Source organism: Vulpes lagopus, chromosome 5, assembly GCF_018345385.1.
Source record: "Vulpes lagopus strain Blue_001 chromosome 5, ASM1834538v1, whole genome shotgun sequence".
NCBI classification, from domain to species: domain Eukaryota; kingdom Metazoa; phylum Chordata; class Mammalia; order Carnivora; family Canidae; genus Vulpes; species Vulpes lagopus.
In genome coordinates, this window is record NC_054828.1 from 127,476,455 (window position 1) to 127,492,732 (window position 16,278).

The 16,278-nt window shown below is 51.1% G+C and overlaps 1 long non-coding RNA gene across 2 annotated transcripts; it reads right to left on the reverse strand.

The window, feature by feature from the left end:
- Positions 1-7,603: 7,603 nt before the first annotated feature.
- LOC121490427 lies at positions 7,604-16,168 on the reverse strand. Of its 2 annotated transcripts, XR_005987668.1 has the most exons (4): positions 16,033-16,168; positions 12,822-12,941; positions 12,400-12,627; positions 7,604-8,091 (listed from the first exon to the last, which is right to left on the reverse strand). It is a non-coding gene; the product is annotated as an uncharacterized LOC121490427 (long non-coding RNA). The 2 variants fall into 2 exon arrangements; XR_005987667.1 differs by lacking the exon at positions 7,604-8,091 and having other exon boundaries at positions 9,303-12,627.
- Positions 16,169-16,278: the final 110 nt, after the last annotated feature.

Sequence of the window (16,278 nt, forward strand, 5' to 3'; positions counted from 1 at the left end):
GCTCACTCAATCCATTCTAGGCTTTTTTTTTTTTTTTTTTAAGATATTTATTTCATGAGACAGAGTGAGCGAGCACACACGCAAGCAGGGGAAGGGGCAGAGGCAGAGGGAGACAGAGAATCCCAAACAGGCTCCACGCTCAGCATGGATCCCCCCCCCCCCCCGCCTCGGGGTTCGATCTCTCAACCCTGAGATCATGACCTGAGCCGAAAGAGTCAAACGGACGCTTAACAGGCGGAGCCAGCCAGGACCCCCATTCTAGGCTCTTATTACTCCTTCTGTCATCTAGCAAACATTTCTGGGCAGCTGTGCAGCAAGTAGCTGCGTGAGGGACGCCAAGGATCCAGAGGTGCGATGCACGATCACGACCTCGATCTGCCCGCAAGTCCTGGAGGCAAGACTGGTGTCAAGCTGTGGTGGTGAGGCTGCGAAGGGCTTGAGTTAAAATGCCTCTGAGCAAAAGGCCTGCCCTTTGCGGGGAGACAGACCTGGGCTCTGCTGTCGGCCAGCAACGTGTCCTTGGCGGGTTCCTCCCCTCCTTGCTCCTCGCCATCCTCGTCTGCAAAATGTGACCCCAGAGCCATGGTTTATCACGTGCCCGCGGTGCACCGGGCAGGTGCGTCCCCGTCTTGAGTGCACGGGTTTTCCCCCAACGCCCCAGAGGCCACCTCGCTCGCTTCCACATGGCAGACACGTGCGCTCTGCAAGGGAGGCGACCAGCCTGCCCCGTCCACACAGCATGCGGCCGGGTAGGGAATAAAATCCATTAATGTTTGGCTTCTAAACCCAACTTCTTCCCATTCCCGGATGCGGCCTCCGGAGCTGTGGAGAGGATTAAATGTGATTTTTTTTTTTGCATGCAAAAGGCCCAGCCGGGAGCCTGGATCCCCGCAGGTTGCTGGGAAGGAGCTCTGATGGTTCCATCAGCAACGTGTCCCCTCTCTCCACGTCCCCTCCACTACATCATCCTCCCAGATGGAGCACCAGGGCACATTTCCCCCTTGTAATAATTAATACATGTGCCAACATGTTTATGGAAAATCGCTCACACTGTGCCCTTCATCTCTAAGGACCCAATACTGCTTGGCGAGCAGGCTCCCAGATGCGAGGCTGGTTCTCTCAGTCAAACAAAGGGGAGGAGATTATCTAGGAAATTCTGACAAAGAAAGCAATTACTCTGGCCTGATGAGTGTGGGCTGCTCATGCCAAAACTGGGGCTTTGTGCTTGAATTACCTGAGTGATCTGTCTGCGGAGCCCCAGACACATTAGGTTAATTTTCTTAATGCTTCTTTGCCCACTGAGTGCCCCCTGGGCTTCACATCCATGGATCCCAGGAGAGCAGGCTGGCAGTGCAGAGCCCTCCGGGGTGTCCTCCATTGTCGGGGATCTGGGGAAAGATCTCAAGCCCCTCATCACCCTAAGACTTGAGTGGTGGTGCCCTGCAGTAGGGGTCCTGTCCTTTGCCTCTTCTGTGGTCTCCTGATTCTTCTGATCTGCCCACCCGGGGGTGGCTCCCCGGGCCTGGGGAGCTACCAACTAATCCCTACTGGGGATTAGCCAGCCCCCTGCAACTGGCGACTAGCGACTAGCATTTTAGTAATAATAATGCTTCTTTTGGTTCTGCATTGCTGGCTTTCATATCCATTATCTCTCCTGATCCGTACAGGGCCCTGCGAGACAGGCATTAGTGGCGCCATTTAAATGAAAAAAAGAATCTGAGAAAGGAAGAGTGGGTTTATCCCAGGTCACCAGGCTAGAAAGAGCAGAGCCAGCATCCAGCCGAGGGGAGGGAGGCCAGAAGCAGGTGCTCTGAGCTGTGGCTGTGTTCTCTGCACTTGCAGAAAAACACATCTAAGACCCAAAGGAGTGGATTTTTAAATGGATGGCTTTCCAGCTCCCGTGAGAAGTGATGGGGGAGTTGTCCTCGGCTCTGGGAGGAGGGCTTTCGGAGGCCTGATCACACTACACCCCACAGGCAGCTGCCTCCTCCTGGGCGGAGGGGCAGGGGTGGGGTGCAGGGCTAGTATCACTGACTCCCCAGTCGAGATACCATCTCCCTGCAGAAAGTTTGGAATCTGGGCAGTGAATTGGGAACGCAGATAAACAATCCCATCAGCCAGGTGCTCAGTGGTGACTGCCGACCCTGACCCCGAAAGGGACAAAGCAGTAATCTCTACTGCAGAGATGAGAGACAGAGACAGAGAAGGGAGAGGGAGAGGAGGGACAGCTGACAGCTGACGCCCTGGATAATTAGAGCTGGTGTAGCACCTTTTGATAAGGATCAGAAAGGTCTTTGCAGACACTAGTGAGTTCTCCCCACCCGGTGAAGAGACCAGTTTCTAAATGCGTCAGTGCAGGCCTAGGTGACGAGGCAGCGGCCTCACACATTCCCCAGAAAGTCAGCTCACAGAGGGGACCCGACCACTGACACTTGGCCCGGCGCCATGTCCTCTGCACCCTGGAGATGGCCTTGTGCCCACTCGCCCCCTCCTCTCTGAGGTCCCCGGACACAGACGTGCAGCACCGAGCCTCTCCCCCAACTTCCCTCTTGGTTTTCCTTTCTGTTGCCGTTGGTAGAGACTTCACAGCATCCACCGACCCGGGTGGGCAGCCTCACGGGTTTGGGGAGGTCATGGACGCGTGTCACTCTGTGGTTCCACTTGCAGGGACGTTTCTCACCGTCTTTCTGCATGTTGGCAACACTGACTTCCTCCTCCTCCTCCTCCTCCTCCTCCTCCTTTTAAAAAATATTTGTTCATTTGAAAGAGAAGGAAAGAGAGAGCATGAGCAAGGGGAGGGACAGAAGGAGAAGCGGGCTCCCTGCGGGGAGCCCGATGCAGGGCTTGATCCCAGGACCCCGGGATCACGCCCTGAGCCAAAGGCAGACACTCCACCACTGAGTCACCCGGGCGCCCCTGGAAACTTCCTTCTGCACACCCCTCACCTCCGTCTCCCCTTCCCCCCCCCCCCCAAAGCCGACGACACGGGCACAGCCACAAGAGCACTTTGCCAACTGGCAAGTGTCCTCCAGATCCTGGCTCCTGGTATTGTCACTGTCCTGTTTCTCCATCTTTGTGCTGCACATCCGTGCAATGGCATGACGCTTTAAGATGCCACAAAACTGTCACCCAGAGTGAAAAGGAAGAGAAACAAAGAAAGCATGCTGCTCTCTTGAAAATGCTTTGGAAAATCGCTGTCCATGCTGCGCTAAGTAACTAGCTGCCCAGGGGACGTCCTGTGATGTTCGGGAGCCTGGGCGTCCTGACCAGCCGTGGGCTCATTCAGGAATCGGGGGTTTGTTCAGTGCTCCGAGGGGCTGTGGGCCCTGTGCTGCTGGGGGGCGGGGGGATGCGTGTGACCACAGGGACAGAGACAGACCAGCCCTGGGTGTCCGCGGTCCTCTCTTCTGAACTAGCTGATCCGCCTCCGGTAACTCCTCCTTGCTCTAGTGAGTTCGGATTTGCGGAGATCTGTCCGGCTCCTCATGGCCCTGGTCCAGGTGATTCTCAGCCATAAGCTGACGCTCCTTCAGATTTCAATTTCTTAGGAAAAAAACCCCCCAAAACAATTCTTAAAACCTCAGGCCCATCCTCCTATTGCTGGGAGACTCTCCTCCCAAACCTCCAGCTCTAAGTGCTCAGGTGGATTCTGGGCCCCCAGCCTGGCCGCCCCAGGCCCCTCCGATGCCCACGTCGTGCGGGTGCCTCCGTTTCTGCCTGGCTCACCCCAACCTCTCCCTGAGGCTCCCCTGTCTGGCCTGTCCCATGGGGCAGCTCCCCAGCCGCACACCTGGCCCAGCCCCGGGGGATCCCCGCGTAGCCGAGCAGCCCATCCCGTCCTGTGTTGCCTGCCTCCCTGCCTGGCAGGCCCTGCGACAAGCGACCTGCCACCCGCCCCCGTGCTCTGCTTGCCTCTGGCTTCCTGGGACCAAGTCACCTTCCTTCCCGAGCGTTCGATTCCGGTTCGGTTCTCTCTCTGAAAAGAACGCGGCGTGGGCTGGACCCGGGTCCACCTGGCCACGCCGGGTCCCTCCCTGAAGCTTCCCTAAATTACTGTCGCATCAGACAGACATGACCTAGTCCTGCTGTCTTTCTGCAGCGCCGATGACACGGTGAAGCATCCACGTCTGAGTGGTCTCACGGCCCCCTCTCCCTAATCGCGCTCCTTGGGTGCCAGGACTGGGCCGTATCTTACCATCACTCCCGGGGGTGGGGGCTTGTGGCCTTGGCCCCCCCTTCAGGAGTTGGGTTCTGTCCGCCTTAAGGCTCCCCCAAAGGGCTGCGCGTCCTCAGTCCCCTTGCCCTGATTCCTCCCCGGCTGGTCCGCCTGCCCAAGCCCCCAGCTGCCGTCACCTGCCCTGTTTCTGTTTGGGCAAATTCCCAGGCTCTTGGTCTTGTCCTAGCTAATAAGACTCCTGTCCTGTCCCCTATGGGACAAGCCCAGATCCCCAGGGATCCCCTGCCCTGGGCTTGACTTCCAGCCTCCCCGACCCCGAGAGCTTTATCCCTGCTCCCGGAGCTTGCCAGCCTGGCCCTTCGTGGATTGGAGCAAATCTGCACATTTGCGTGTTTATTATTCATGTCTGTCTTTCTGGCTAAATTGTCAGTTTTCTGAGAACAGGTGCTATACCAACTCCTCTTCCTCATCGCGGATTTCTCGGTGCCCAGAGCAAGGAGTGTTTGTTGAGCGAATGAATGAATAAAAGTAAATAAATGAATGTATACACACCACTTTATTCTAAAAAAGGAACATTAGGCAGCTTCTTTTCACATCTATTATTTTCCTTGATTTTTGAACAACGCTAAAGGGTTAGAGCCTCCTCTAAAGATGAGAGGAGGAAAAAAAATAAAGATGAGAGGAGAGAGGTCCAGGGAGAGTTAATGAGTCCACTGGTCTGAGGCCACACAGAGAGGCTGGACAGAGCTGGATGGAGCCCAGGTCCTGGCGCTGGTCATTTGAGGCCCTGTTTGAAAATCTTGGGACTGGACACACACACACACACACACACACACACACTCACTCACTCACTCACACTTATTCACACTCACTCACTCCCATGCCTGTGTGCAGGATAATGTTCTATAAATAGTAACAGTCATGACACTTCTCTTTTAAGGCTTCCCCCCTGCCTGCACCCCCAGGGAAGATGCCCGTGGAAGAGGAAGCAGTGAGTTTGACATTCCTGACATCCCAGTGTCCACCAACCATGGTGACCTCAGTCCTGGGGCCGCCAGGCGGCTGAAGTCCTGTTGCAGGAGGTGCCTGAGGGCTGAAGAGGGGTCCCTGGAGCCCCCGGAGCCTCCCTGGGGGCCTGGGCCCCCCTCTCGGGGCCCCCACGTCCCCAACACCCGCCGCTCCGGTGGGTCTTCTCCTTCCTGCTCACTGGGAGCCCGCGGCCTCCACGCGGGCATGTTCTGGGCCTACCTCAAAGGGCTGCAGAGGTGGAGTTTAAGAAAGGACTCCCTCTCCGGAATAATGAAAATAGGTGTGTCTCAAGTTGCTGTCACTGTCCCTCCTGCCCTAAATGCAGAGGGTGTGTGGTGTACAGTTCTGGCTTTACACCACCGCGTCCTCCCACACCCCGTCCTGGCCAACCGCCAACAGCAGCGCCTCCGGCCTTCGCCCCAACCTGCTGCCCAGATGCGGGCTCCTTACCTGCTTCCCACCCCTCTGCTTTGGTGTCTTCCCAGCTTTCAGAGGCTCACCCCTGCAGCCCCTTGGGTGCTGCCCACACCCCCACCCCTGCCCTGGACATGAAGAGCCCTCTCCCAGCGGTGAGGCCACACGCTTGTGCTTGCCTATGCTTGCCATTTGCCCATTCTGGTACTTTCTGTGCAGGCCAGAACCACCTGGCACACTCAGTCCCCCTGGGCCTGGGTCAGGGTCTTCTGCAGTCTCTAGCTTCCTCTGAAGGCCCTGTGGTGTTTTGTGGCACCTCCGATGACATCTGATGGCACTCTCTGTTGACGGAGCAGACACTGTGAGGAGCCAGTGGCTGGGGGAGCGGGTCGGGCCTCCTGGCCAGGTCCTTACCCTTCTCTGAGGTCTGGGGCCCTGCTGGGTGGCCGTGCCAGGCCCCTTGGGACCGGGCTCTGGGCAGAACCCTGTGGGAAGGAAGCCCAGGAGCCTTCAGCGGAGGAGCCTGGGGGGGCCGGGGTGCGTCCTCCTCTGCTACGGGGGGAGCCTTCTCCCTCACTGGGCCCCAGGTCATGCGTCAGTGTCGTGGGACCACGGACTGTGTGCCTCTCCGATCTCTTTCACTTTCTGAGTTTTATGTGATTTCAGTTGTTTCTGCGACTCTGGACTCCCAGGCAGTCTGGCACAGCGCCACAGCCCCTGCACTGCCCCTTCCCTCACCCGACGTCCCCAGATGCCACTCGGGATCGGCCCCCGGGACGGAGCAAGGTCGTCGGGCCTCATCACAGAGCTGTGCATGCGGGCAGTGGACCGTGCTTAACCCGGGGCGGGGGGCGCTGGGGCCCCCCAGGGGGGCAGCCGACTCCTCCCCTCCCCCCGCCCCCGGCTGGCCTACTTTCAGAGGGACTCCCGGGCCAGGGACTTCTCCGCGGGCTGGGGGCGGCAACAGGCCACTGCACCACCGGGCTTCCTTCCAGTGCGGCTTTCGGGAGACTGTTTGTCACTTCGCTTCCTGGCCCGGCCCTCCTGCCAAGTGCCCTCAGCCTCTGGAGCAGCCCAGCAGGTGCAGCTAAGGATTCTGACCGCTGCCGCCTTCGTCCCCAGAATATCAAGTAGGCCTGGGCGGCCTTGGTCAGCGCTTCCTGTTCCCCTCGCTGTCACCTCTGCCGGGGGTGGCATGGGGGCTGGGGGGACACATGCGTCTACTCTTCCCAAACCCAAACCATTTGGGGGCAGCATCTGGGCCTCGGGAGTGAATTTGGGTTTTCTCACTCACATGGATTCAACCTGTAAAGCTCAGGACGGCACGAGGGACAAGAATCACAATGACAGACATAGTCACTCAAGGGAAACGGGTGGTCACATCTGTGTGTCCCTCGCCTCCCGTGAAGAACGTGTTTCCCTGGCAGAGCTGTGTACCTCAGAGCACGTCATCTTTGTGAGCAGTGTCAGCCAAACCCTTTCTCTTGAGCTTCCCTGACTGCAGAGAAGAGCAAATGCTTGTTCCAGAAGCGCATCCGAGCTACCAAAGCGATTCTGTGAAGTTTCCTCTCTTCGTCTCAGAATCTACGCAAAGTTGACATCCTACAGCCCGAACTATCTATGTTTGTTTGTATATAAAAGTGACATTTTGGGGCACCTGGGTGGCTCAGTGGGTTAAGCATCCAATTCTTGATCTCGGCTCAGGTTGTGACCTTGGGGTCGTGAGATCGAGCCCCACATCTGTCTCTGCACTCAGTGTGGAGCCTGCTTGGGATTCTCTCTCCCTCCCCCATCTCTAAAAATAAATTAAGAAATAGAAATGTGCTGGGACACATGGGTGGTTCAAGTGGTTATTAGGCTTCTGACTCTCGGTTTCAGCTTAGGTCATGACCTCAGGGTCGTGAGATCGAGCCCCGTGTGGGGCTCCTCGCCCAGCGGGGAGTCTGCTTCTCTCTCTCTCTCTCTCTCTCTCTCTCTGTCTTTCTCTGCCTCTGCCCCTGCTTGTGCACACACTTTCTTTCTGCTTCTCAAAAATAATAAATAAATAAATCTTTTTAAAGAGGTGATATTTTAAATCACCAAATGACCACTCAGTTTACCGATGCCACTCCAAATGTTTGAGTAACTGGGACAGGCACATCAGGAAGACTCACCACGTCCCCTCTCTGGCCTGGCTTCACAAACGCACAGGCAGCACAAATACCAGTTTGAGAAGCAAGGGAAGAAGGTACTGTTTTCCCTCGAAGGCTCAATAATCCCCTTCTTCTGCCCACCGCTCTAGGCGTTAGTAAGCATTCCCACTCACGGTGATGTTGTGCATGTGACAGAGACTCAAGAGCCTCTCCACCCCGTGTCCTGCTGGGGTCCACTCTTCCGTTGGCTTTCACATGTCAACCTGAAGGCTTGAGCTCAGCAAGAGCGTAGGTTCTCCCCAAGGGGCTCCCCTTTCAGAACTACCGGCTCGAGATGGGCTGGAACGGGAATGAGAGCGTTTAAGGAGATGGTTTAAGGGTCTGAGCTGTGATCACAGAATAATTAACCAAAAGGGCTGGCAGGACTCAGGCCCTGGCCAGCTGGGCAGCATGTGCTGGCTCTGGAGCTCCTCATCAGCAGACCGGAGCTCCACACACAGTGGGAACTGGGCAGAGCTTTGGTGGCTGGAGCTCTTCTATTTTTGAGGACTCTGCTTTGCTACTTCGGATGTAGACCAGTTGGCATGGTGGATGAAGAGCCGTAGGGTGGTAAACCCAGATCTGAATCCGGTAGCTGAGCAGTCCTCCTCAGCAGCAGGGTGGGAGGAAGGACGGTTTTAATTAAACGGCTATCCTGGTTGTGGTTGCCGGAAAGTCCTGCAGTGGAAAGGGGGTGGCGGCCACATCATGGGGTGCATGACTCAGGTGGCTGTGTGCAGAAGGCAGGATGGTGCAGGGGAGACGGGAGGAGTGGGCAGGGTCAGGTGGGGAAGGCTTGGATCTCATCCTGCAGTAGCTGCAGGGCCAGCCCTTCATCCCCCCAGCCAAGATCTGCCTCACCTTGTTCAGGGGGCCAGCCGTGCCGTACCACATTCTGCCCCAAGAACTCAGGAGACCCTCACGATTCTGCTCAAAGGGGACACTGGCCAAACACTCCTCAAAGCAGAAGTAATAGGGGGTGGAGGCTCTAAAGTGGGTAAGCACTGGACACACTGCACAGAGCCCAAGGGACACTAGGATACGTGAACTCCCTGAGGGCAGGGACTGTCCCTATGGTCAGAGATTTAGCTCCCTCGCCCAACATGATGCTTGGGCAAAATAACAGCCCACAAATATGTGTCTGGTGTGTGAATGCATAATGTGTTTTATATCTTGGAAATCAATCAACCTGGGGCACCTCGGTGGTCAGGGCATGATCCTGGGGTCCTGGGATCGAGTCCTGCATCAGGCTCCCTGTGGAGAGCCTGCTTCTCCCTCTGCTTGTGTCTTTGCCTCTCTCTCTCTCTCTCTCTCTGTCTCTCATAAATAAATATATAAAATCTTAAAATAAAGTCAATCAACGTAATTCATCATATCCTCAGACAAAAGAAGAGAAACTCCATGGTCATCTCAATAAATTTGGGAAAATACATGGCAAAATTCAACATTCATTTATGACAAAAATTCTCAGCAAACCAAAGGGAACTTCCTCAGTCTGATGAAGGGAATTTATGCAAGACCTGTAGCCAACATCACACTTAACTCAATGTGTTCCCCTTAGAATCTAGAAAAATGAAGGATGTCTGCTTTCACCACTTCAGTTCAATATCAGGTTAGAGGTCCCAGCCAGAGCAATAAGGCACAGATAAGAAATAAACAACATGCAGTTTGGAAAAGAAGAAAAATAACTTTTCCCATTGGCGATAACAAGATTGTAGAAATTCCCAAAGAATCCGTAAGCTTTTAGAACAAATGAGTTTTACAAGGCCATAGGACATGAGATCATATACAAAAACCAATCAGGATGTGAGAATTAAAAATGTTTCGTTCATCCACCAGCCCATAGTAGATGCCCCATGAATATGCAATATGATCTGGTGCTCAGGTCACTTAGATAGTGGTGGAACTGAGATTACGATCGGTCCAAACAAGGTACTTTTCTATCACGTATCCTCTATTACGTGGCTGCTTGTTAGGTGGACTTTAAGGAAATACTTGATTTAAATGGTATTTATTATGAGTTATGATAGATAGCCTTCACTCCTAACTTTATGTTTTCGAGAGATCAAGCATCATAACTCCTCCCCAGGTCACAACCTGTGAGTATACACTGGAACGTCAAGTATTTTAGTGTACCTAACCCCGCACCCTCCTAAAAATAAAGGTAAACCCCAGATATTCCCATCACCAAGTTAGAAAACTGTTCAGAATTGTTGGCTCCATCCATCCGACACACAAAAAGGAGAAGGGCATGCTGCTGAACTGGCACCTGTGGGGTGATTACATGGCCCCTGATCGCCTAGCAAGTGGCTGGATGGACGTGTGCTAAATAGGACAGCAGCGTTGAGTACGCCTCCCGTGAATCATGTAGTAAACAAGATTTCATTAAGTGGCATAAACGAAAAAAAAAATTAAAAGATGTAATAGCTTCTTAAGGGAATGTTCAGAGATGTACTCAAAGATGACGAAGTCACTAAAAGAAGAGCCATCTGTCCCGTTAGTTAGCACACCTCCTCCTGACTTCTGTCCGGTAGATTTTATCATGGTGAATGCACTTTGGACATAATCAGTGGTTCCTGGGTCTTAATTAAATCAACCAGCAAGAGATAATTACCTGTGGTTTCTGAGCTACAGCAAAGAGAGACCCAGACCGTGTCAAGAGAGGGGGGTCCCTCTCTCCCTGTCTCCCGCCCGCTGTCTGAGACACATACAGGGAAGGCCTCCCGTCTGACTAAGCTCATCATTGGAAAATACGGTATTGCTACCAAGAATCCATACACAACTTTGCAAAGAGGGTTGAGGTATGTTTTAATTGGCATTAGAACCACCTGGAGGGGGTAAATTTTGTGATTGGCACATTGGAGAAAGTGTGAACTGTGGAGGGATACATCTCATTTCAAACCCGGCTTAGCCAAATCCCTACCTGTATGACCCTGAGAAAGTAATTTGCCCTCTTAGCTTCAATTTCCTTTTTGGTGGGATTACTACAAAAGCACAGAGGAGCTGGACTATATTTATGGGGCCTGTTTTCATTCTACTTTACAAATTATACCCAACAAAGTTAACAGTAACAGTGATATGGCTCCTCTCCTCCAGCAGAGATGAGGAGAAAACCCATAATGACATAGAGATTTCTAATTGCTGGGTAAATAATGGTGCTGACAAGTGGAGGAGAAAAATTAAGGCTCCTTTGGTCAGAAGGGAGAAGCCACATGGTTAGTTTACTAGAATTACTCAATTTATTTGTTTTCATTCTATTTTTAGCACTCTAGTAATAGTAAAAACAAATGTGTCCAAAAATGTTCCATCTCTCTATCAACTGAAGGAGTGCAAATTAAAGTAAACTCAAAGAAACTTTTTACAACAAATTATTAAAACATAAAAAGTGATAGTGCTCCGTGCTGGTAGAGATGTGATGAAACTGACATTTTTAGCTCATACTGTTGTGTAACCTAATTAGAAAGAAAAATATTGATGTTTGTTCACTGCCATGTTCTCTAGTAAAGCAAAAGCTATGCACAACTAAAATATCCATGAGCAAGAGAATGAAAAATTAAAGTTCATCAACAGGCAGCTTTAAAAAAAATGATCATTTTAAGAGTATGTATAAACATAAGCATATTTTATGATATAAAATACCCTATAAACGTATGTGTCTGATATGATTGCAAAGACATGGCAATGTCCACATGTGGCCAAAGAATGGAAGGCATGTGTAAAAGTGAAAATAATTTGTGTATTAGGATGGTGAGATTATGGTTATTTTTCAGGAATTTAATGTTATTATTTTGGTTTTACGAGAAAGCCTTGGGAGATACGATTCCCTGTTCATCTCTCTTTGATGTGTATCTAGCTGTCTTACAGCTCAATGATATTAGTAAAAGTCAGTGAAGAAGCACTCTCCCACTCTGTATGACGAGCTTATTAGCTAATGCAGCTAACATTTGTGCCGACGTTGTGGCTAACATCTAAGGTCAGTGAGTTGAAAACAAAATCTTTTGAATAAATGGGTCATGTTTTAATTTACATTTATTTGTACTCCACCTAGATCCTAGGAGGAGTTAAAGGCTGTGGAATGTTCCAGCACAAGTGTTAACTCTCTTGGTGCTAAAGCTGACTGTAGGCTCCTAGCTGTGCGTCTGTCTGCGGTTGTGAACTTGGCTTTATTTAATCTTGGAATGTCACTTTTATCTAAAGGACCTGAGGTCTTTAACATGGATAAACCGTAACATAGCTAGAAATAGAAGTAAAAGTAGATTCCCTTGCTAGACAACCCAACTACTAGGAAAGGAAAGGAAGAGAAAAGGCGTGTCCACGTTCCACAAGCATCTTTATCCACAGGAAGGAGATTTTCATGCCACCTGACATCCCAAGGGTCAAGACTCTTGAACACTATGACATCATATTGAGATTAATTTTGTCTTCTCATATCCTAGTTTGATCTACTTTCAGTTTTTACACTCAACACGTTTAATGAAATATGTGAAGTCGTGTTCCTGTTGTTAGCTCTCACGTCTGAGAAGTACCTGCACTCCCTTCACAAACAAATCCCAGGGATTTAGATTAGATAATGCAATGACTATAGTTTCATAATCATTCGCCACTTACTACTTAGCCCGGGATCTTGCGTCGGCCACGGGGAGGAAGAGAACATAGTCTTACACCGTCGGTAATTCGCGGGGCGTTTGGTTCCAGCCGCTGCTGTCTCTGCTCTGCGCTTTTCCAGAGACTCTCCTATTTCCTGGTGCTTGTCACCACCCCCCGAGCCCCGAGGGTCCGCAGCTCTCTCTCCACGCTCAGGTTTCGTGTCACACGCCGGTTTTTGCTGGGCATCTCCTGGAAGCCCCATGGACATCTCAAACCTGTTCATGTGACACTGGGCCCGCCCAGATCTCACACCTGCTCCTCTTCTCGCTCACCGTGTCTCTTGGTGACAAGCACCAGGTACGCGCACCTCCACCTCCCTTCCCAGGGTAGCCCGAAACAGCAGAGAGCCACCACCTGTCTGGTTTGACATCCTGCGTACTCACAGGCGGACTCGCCTCTCCATCCCCACTGCTTGCTCCTCGCTGGACTTTCTTCCCCTTCTGCCCGCATCGCTGTGGCACAGCTGGCCGAGGCGTCCTGGGGAGATACGGTTTTGCAGGGCCCTGTGTGTGTACACAATCTGATTAAATATGTAGTATAAAGTCCACGGACCATACAACCATTAGTGATTAATCAATAAATATTTAGAATCAGGGACACGTGAGTGGCTCAGCGGTTGGGCGTCTGCCTTCGGCTCAGGGCGTGATCCCAGATTCCCCGGGATGGGGTCCTGCATCGGGCTCCCCGGGAGGAGCCTGCTTCTCCCTCTGCCTGTGTCTCCGCCTCTTTTTCTGTGTGTCTCATGAATTAAAAAAAAAAAAAAAAAAAGAATCCTTGGTAGGAAGGGGCTTGTTGTCAATCCTCCAGGTAGTGCCTGGCAAGAGCCGTGTGGTGTCCAGGCACCACACACCTTCCTGATCAGGCCCAGGAGCCACTTCTTCTCACGTCTTTGCGGGCTGGCTTCATATTTCCAGCAGGAGGAAAAAGTAGCAACACTGCTATTGCTTGCAATGCCGTGACTCTTTAGGTCCTGCTCCTATTAGAGGTAACTTGCTCAGGGGCGCCCCAGGGGGTGGCTCAGTTGGTGAAGTGTCTGCCTTTGGCTCAGGTCATGATCTCAGGGTCCTGGGATGGAGCACCATAATCAGACTCCCTGCTTGGGGAGGGAGGAGCCTGCTTCTCCCTCTCCCCTCCTGCCTCCCCTGCCCTGCTAATGCTTTCTCTCACTATCTCTCTCTCTCTCAAATAAATAAATAAAAAATCTTCAAAAAAATTAACTCTTTTGATGTCATGTGTTTAGTGCTGTTCCAGCCTTACTCATTGTGCCACACCCTGTGTCGTGGGCCCCATGAACATGGGCTCCCATGGATTCCCTCAAAGGCTGTTACTGTGCTTTGTGACAACCACAAATGCAAGTCTTACACAGAGTGTGAAGGCAAACGTTTTCTGATCATCTTAAATATACTAGTTAAAATTTTTGAAAAAAATATTTTATTTGAGACAGAGAGAGAGAGTGCATGAGTGGGTTGAGGGGCAGAGGGAGGAGAATCAGGTCTCCTGATCAGAACCAGGAGAATGAGGCCAGACACAGGCCTCAATCCCAGGACCCTGGGATCATGACCTGAGCCGAAGGCAGACGTTTCACCGACTGAGCCACCTAGGCGCCCCCATATCAGTTGAAATTTTATGATATAAATGTGAAATGGTACATTTTGCAGCTATATCTTCTCTTGATCTCCATAGGCCGTAAATGCTGTATCCCCAGAATGTGGTATCTTTTGGTGGTGACTGCACCCCTAACTGCACACCAACAGCGGGGGATAGGCAAGGGGCAAACTGAGGGATCCTGTTCCCTGGGAGAAAGTCACATGTCTCATCTGGCTTACTACTGACCTGTGGGTACAAAATGTCACCATGTGGTTGGAAGCAAGAAAGGACGTGGTTCTGAGACTGGAGGAGACAAAAGAGGACAGGGACGTGCTGCTCTTGCTATTGTGAAACGAAGGTCCCAGAAGGCTTTGGAGGAAACAGGTGCTGTGTCCCGTACAGGACTGCCCGATGTGTGCAAGACCTTGCTGAAGGAGGGAAAGCCACCCTGGGTGCCAGCAGCAGAGGGTGCACAGGCAAGGGGTGCTGCCCCCTCCCTGCCATCCTCAACGCTGTCAATTCTACTCCAAAGTCTAGCTTCCGGTGTGACCGCTAACAGTCTGATGGCAGTTGGATTCCTTTTCTTTCGTAACTTGTTCTTTACAATTGGAAACTTGGAAGTTCTTATTTTTAATCGGGACATGTCATGCTAGGATGCTGATCTGTGTTTGGAAAACTCCAATGAACACCATGAAAGGATCTGGGGTTTCTTCAATCACAAAGGACATAGAAACATTTCTGTAGAGCTGGCTATATAGAGAAAAAAATGCAGCAGTGTCACAGCTGGATAGGTGGCATCCCAGGCCCCTGAGTCCTCACTGACCTCTCATTGCCAGACACCTTTAGGACTGGCAGTCCACAGGCACGAGAAGCCCACACTTGCCTCTCTCGGGCTTTCCACGTTCCGGCTGGCTCCTCCTGACTCTTCTGGAGATCTGCCTATGTGCTCTGCGGGCAAATGACAGGTACAAACTCCACCAGCACATTCTCGAGTGCTCGGTGTGTGACTCTTTGAATCAAAAATCAAGTCTCCAGGCATCGTGTAGTTTAAACCATCTCTTGGAAGGATTCCTGCTCTTTGGAATATATGAATTTTATGAGAATATGCTCAGATGTGTGTCTCTTATCCAGTCTTGCCTGATTTGGGGGATTCTTAATCTGCAGTTGAATCTCTTTTCAGATGAGATTTTTTTCTATTATTTCATTATTGCTCCTCTTCATCTCTTACATTTTTTATGTTCCAGGATTCCTATTTTCCGTGTTGTCTCCTAAATCTCTCCCCTACGCACCTTATTTTTTCCATCATGATCTCCAACTCTGTGTTTGCTCAGTATTTACAGAAGCCAGTCTCTGTCTCTACCAAGCAGACCATGCTCCAGGCCACAGCAGACTGTCTCTCAGTCTGACTGTTGAATTTTTTATTATTTATTATTTTTCTAAAGATTTTATTTCTTTATTCATGAGAGACACAGAGAGGAGAGAGAGAGAGGCAGAGACACAGGCAGAAGGAGAAGCAGGCTCCATGCAGGGAGCCTGACGTGGGACTCAATCCCGGGTCTCCAGGATCATGCCCTGGGCCATAGGCAGGTACTAAACCACTGAGCCACCCAGGCTGCCCACACTGTTGAATTTTTTAAGTTGAAAATTATTTCAATTTCCAACAGTTCTTATGGTCTAGCTAAATCTCCAGAAGTGCTTTTTCTTTCTTCTTATTTTGCTAAGTTATTATTCATTTCTTCCAGGAATTCATTTTCAACAACAGTCATCTGCTTTCAGTGGGCCCAGTGGTCACGTATTTGCTCCTGATTTCACACCCCCCCTCCGTCTTTGAATTTACTGGAGTCTCATCATGTCCTTTTCTCTGGCTCACTTCTGAATTCTATTTCCAGATATATCTTAGTCTAACCCTCCCTTAACTCTCAGCAAGGTAAATCTTGTGGCTTTTTAAAAGGGCTGAGTGAAGCTGGTGAGGCTTTTGCAATTCAGTAATATGCAAGCACCACCTACCTTCATGAGCTTCTCAAACCCCCAAGGATCAATTTAGGCACACTAATCGGCGTGTCTTATGGCATGGATCTTCAGAAGACTGCTGTTTCATCTTCAATCTTTTTACATCTAATTAATAACGACTGAATTATCTGGGACACTTAGCCACCGTTCCTAGCCTGTTAGGGCTCATATCCTCCCAAGATGGCCATTTATGCTGTTAATGTTTCACTGTTTATAATGCAATGTCAGTGTGAGAGTCTTTAA